Source organism: Sinocyclocheilus grahami, unplaced genomic scaffold, assembly GCF_001515645.1.
Source record: "Sinocyclocheilus grahami isolate Dianchi unplaced genomic scaffold, SAMN03320097.WGS_v1.1 scaffold85.1, whole genome shotgun sequence".
Taxonomy (NCBI): Eukaryota; Metazoa; Chordata; class Actinopteri; order Cypriniformes; family Cyprinidae; genus Sinocyclocheilus; species Sinocyclocheilus grahami.
This window is the reverse complement of record NW_015505264.1, coordinates 903,049-908,374: the sequence shown is the minus strand read 5'-3', so window position 1 is coordinate 908,374 and position 5,326 is coordinate 903,049. Positions and strand designations below refer to the sequence as shown.

Here is a 5,326-nt window from a genome sequence, read left to right as displayed (position 1 = left end):
CTGTGACCACCACAGAATATCAAAAACTTCATACATCGTTAGATCTACATAGCAGCTCATATATATCGACTTGACTGAAAAACTGGGAAATGCTGTTGGCTGTTGTGTGACGGCAATTTAACCTATTACACAAACAAATGTTTATTATGAGGTCGAGTTCAGTTATTTATTAGTCAGTTACTTATTGACACTTTTATTTCCATATTGAATAACATGACGCTTCCATATCGCGTTTGAATACAGTATAGCGTTGTTCCCATATAGCCGGGATTTAAAGCTTTCTCTGGCATTTTCAAAGGCACGTAACATAAAATACTGTGGCTTGGCATGATACACAGTCTAATGGGCTAACGAAATCCAGTTTTAAACATCTTTTTAAACATCAATGCAGATGCATGAAGTTATCTCAGGACGAGACCGCCCTGATTGTAAAGCAAAACGTGATTGGCTATAGCGAGATCGTGCTACGATTGGTCAGCGAATGTGGCTGTTATCTGATTGGCTTGAGTAGACGGTGGGGGGAGTCCACGTATTTGTGGATTGTCAGCACGTCTGGACGCAAGAAATGTTTCAGAATTCGCAAATGCACAGGACGCGATTCACAAATAAATGCCAGGCAAAGTTGTGGTTGTGACATAAATATATATTTGTGAATATGTTTTTTATTTGCAAATTTCAATTTGTGAATTTAATTCATGTTTGTGAAACTTTAAGATTTATTTGTGGATCTCATTCTATTTATTTGTGGATCATAATCTATTTATTTGGAATTAAGCAACAATTCTACCCCCATAAAAAATGTCACATTTTTAGCCATGGCGCTGTTTTCTAAATAGCAGTGCAGGAAACACTAAACACATAGACAGCACTAACTCTTCTGTAAATGTTTTCGACATTCTGTACTTTTGTCCGGCAGGCCAGCAGTGCCCCATTTAGCCTTTTCTCAGCTCCCTGTCTGACTGCGGGCAGAAGTGACAAAAGTGGACTGTAATTACAAGGCTCAGTGAATTAGCGGCTTTGTCAGAGCAAAAGTCGCAAGTTAGTAAGACGGAAAAGGGGACCGGACCCTCTCCGTCACATGCCTGGGGACACATCTGGAGCGTGACATGATAAAGAGTCAGTAGAGGGTCATTATGGAGCCTACCATCAGATCACTAATGCCTCCGTCACACACATTGGGAGCAAAAACGCCTGACTAATTGTTCTTCCTTGACGCATCAGTAAACACTTTATTTTTTCACTTAGTTGCTTTTTTAATGTTACTAATGAACTGCATTCATTCTCCATTTAAATTTGCAGTAATGTAAAGTGAAAGACAACATGCCATTACTAAATGAGAATAAATAAGACAATATTAAAACCTACTTTTCATGATCTAATTACATGCTGATGGATTAAATTAAGTCTCAATGTATTTTAATATTCAATTTGACAGTTTAATTTGGAAATACACCACTTTACGGAAGTAAAGTCATTCCAAATGCATATTACTCCAAATTGACTCCAATAAGCACTTAATGGAAGGCGATACCAAGCAGTGCATCCTAAAGTTAAAATGGTGTCAAAATACCACCCATGAACTGAAGCAACTGGCTCGGATGGCAGTGACTGACAGGACAGGAGTGTTTGGCCCTGTCTACCCATAAGGCCCTCATCTTTTTCACCTCAATCGACAGGTCTGTCATTAACATGTTCATTTATCTCTTCCCAACAGTTTCAAGCGGGTGGCGGAATGGTTATAGAGAAAAAAAAGAAGTCTACGGCTGCTCTCGTAAACAGTTCATTCCTCCTGCCCCGTAGTGCCATTTGCTCGCCAGGGGCATCTGGTCTTCTGTTGGCTTCGGTGCATATCATAGCAGGCATTTTAAGCCCTGGAGCGGTACAGAAACCTTGTAAAAGAAAGTATCTGGTGACGATTGTTTTGAAAAGTGTCCCGCTGAAAAGCATTTTGAGGATGACAGTCCTTTGCCTGAAATAGCAACAGCAACACTGCACTGTCAGAGTGAAATATGTCCGCTGTCATCTCTCTATCCTCTGACCAGAGGATCTAAAACACATACACTCAGAGGTAGATTTAAACCACAGTGGGACGTGCAAAAATGAATTGCCCTCGTAGCATGCAAACATATTTTTTAGGTAGATGGATGCATAAAGTCATCTCTCTGACAATGTGCAAATCTAAATGATGTAACAACAGCAAACGCACAAAGACAACAGTACAATGACAGTCAATAAAGACACATGCATCACAGGTGTGCACACATTCTGCATAGGCCATGTGGAAGCAAACGGGGCAGATCACATGGGGTCTGAGCTCTAAGGGGTAAAATATCACTGCAAATCCTCTCTCTGATTTAATACGACCGCCTGAAATCACTTCAGCGGCCAGCCTGGCATTTAGAACTGGAGGTAAAAATATCCCACTAAAAAGAGCACAGCGTACCCTTCCTAAAACCCAACATAATACCTCTGATCAATATTCCCCAACAAAATTTATTAGATCTTGTTTCTGAATTATGAGCTTGAGCTGACACATATTTACACACTGATGCACTCCATTTTCTCATACGGCACAAATAAACTCGACACAGGCTACAAGACCTTTACATCAGTGGGGGCCAGTGTGAGAACATTTTGGGCCGGTTGACAGCAGGGTTATTATAGTTAACAAATTGAAAGCTCACTTTTTTTTTTTTACTTCAAATAAAATTAAAGTTAACTAAAATAAAATATATAACCAAATTAAATTATAACCTTAAATTAAACTTAAAGATAAGTTTACATTTACTTGAAATTAATTTCAGCTAATAGCCAAGGGAACCTTCCATTTTCATTTAGTTCAACTTGCATTCAAATTGATAAAACAAATAAAATTAATAAACTATATACACAAATAAGTTGTACGTTAGTTTTTTAAAACCTGTTAAAATGTAATTTTTTAGAAAATCTTAAAATTAATACTTATTTTTCAAACTGTACATTCAAATGTTGAGATGCATAAATTCACCTATAACATTTAAAAATGAGTTTGTAGTGTTTTATTTAATTTATTTAGACAAAACAGAAAATGTTAATATCAGCAATTTATGGGTTATCAGCCATAATATTAATATAATTATTGGCCAGTAATATAACTCTATTGGCCAGAATTGTAAGAATTTTGAATTTTGATATACATACATATTAGGGATGTAACGATTCACTCAACTCACGATTCGATTCACGATTTTGATTTCACGATTTGATTCACGATTTAATTTAATTTTTTACAAAATGAGATTTAAGACAAATTATAACTTTTCTAAAGACAGTAAGTTCCCTTCAGACATGTATTCATATAAACTCCTACCCCTAAATGAATCACGATTTGTTTAGCATCTCAACCGATTTGAATCGTCACATATTTGAATCGATTTTCAACCGGCTCGCGGTTAATCGTTACATCACTAATAAATATATATTAAAATACTATACTACCGTCTAAATAAATTAAAAATAAAAATACATTAATCATAACAACGATAATTGCTATTATAATTTTTTTACCTAAATAGGCACAAAATAAAGGATTATGGATGTTTATTTTAATTAATTGTCTTTGTTCTAATTGACTTCAGAATCAACAAGTGGTTCTGTTTTATTCCCAAAGGAGGCTGTGGTATAACGTAACACTATGTTCTACAGTTATTATGAACTACATCATTGGAAAATTGAGTGACACCTCAACACATGCAGGGTGACATGATTCTTTCCACCTATTCATTAACAACAGTAATACCAGTATCTCAATGAAAGACGACTATTACATTAGAGCTAAACTGAAGCATTTCAGTAAGCTGAATGGGGAAACAGGCAGCAAACGTGCGTCGTTAAATCAAACACAACATTAAAAGAGTTCGCAGAAGGCATTAGTTAAGAATAACACCTCACTCACGATGCCGGCCTAAATTAAAAGGTGCAAAGCTCTTGAAGGAACTTGTGGGAGGAACGTGAAGCTACGTGAAGCTGACTTCATCTCGCGCCCAAATCCAAAAATATGCTTTGGGCCCTGTGACTATTTGTTAAGTCCAGTGATATCAGGAGCAAATCCCCAACCAAAAGACCACAGGGTCAAACGGTGCGTGCAACAATGCCTACAACGGGGGAGGAGGGCACTCACATCTTATTCTGGGAAGGTTAAAAATGACCTTTGTGATTCGGACAACTGGACGTGTCGTCTGAGAGAGCAGCAAGGAAACAATGTTTACTCAGATGACACCTACCTCACAACGACAGCCCATCTCGTCTCACCAACGGCCGCTCGAGATCTGAAGAATTCATGCCACAAGGACATGGCATCCATGACAGCATAATTTGTTTTGTTTTACCTTTTTGAACTCGTCTACACTACACTAGGTAAAGAGGGGTCCGGGGCTTGGCGGCAAGGCGGGGTGAGAGGTCAGGCTAACTAACGTTCCAGAACCATCAGCAGTCCGTAGCGACAGAAGTTGTAAACATCACTCGATTAACCCCGGACCCAAACCCCCTCCCCAGCTCCACAGCTGAAGCTCTGCTTTTCACACTGGCCGCCACACAAAGAGCTGAAAATAAAATTTAGGCACATCAATCAGAACGGACCCCTCAGTATGAAACCCTAAACGCCTATTCCATGGCATACATCTCATACCAGGGGAGTACAAGGTTCGCACCAGAACAAATGTTTCCCTGGAAAGGTCAAGGGCCACAGAACGTCACTTCACAAGTGCTAGTAAAGACTAAACACGCACGGCTCTTACTAACTGGCCTGCAGGGGGATTTTCCCAAATTGTTATACAGCAAAATTAGCTAAATCACAACGGCTTAAGCTACTTTTAATAAATTCCAAAGTGCATTCAAAATAAATCTGAATCTGTAGTCACGTTTTACAGCATAAATATAATTTTTAATAAAATATTTAATTTTGCTGACCCTGACTGTGTCTATAGATTACAAGCAAAAACACAATGACACACACAAATATCACCTTTAAGAACTTCTGCAGGGTATATAAATAAAATTAAAAAGTGAACAATAAATACAAAACACTTTTTCACAAACTAGTGAGGTGGTGTTGAGGTTCACAAAAAAAGGGTGCTAGGGGAACCGAAGAACATTTTTAGGAAATATTATATGCACACGCATATATATATATATATACAGTGGGTACGGAAAGTATTCAGACCCCCTTAAATTTTTCACTCTTTGTTATATTGCAGCCATTTGCTAAAATCATTTAAGTTAATTTTTTTTCCTCATTAATGTACACACAGCACCCCATATTGACAGAAAAACACAGAATTGTTGACAT

The 5,326-nt window shown here is 37.8% G+C and overlaps 1 protein-coding gene across 1 annotated transcript in view; it reads right to left on the bottom strand.

Annotated features, from left to right (window-relative positions):
• LOC107586771 (DNA polymerase alpha catalytic subunit-like) overlaps window positions 1-5,326 on the bottom strand; it is a 60,096-nt gene that overhangs the window by 37,989 nt on the left and 16,781 nt on the right. The window lies entirely within an intron of this gene.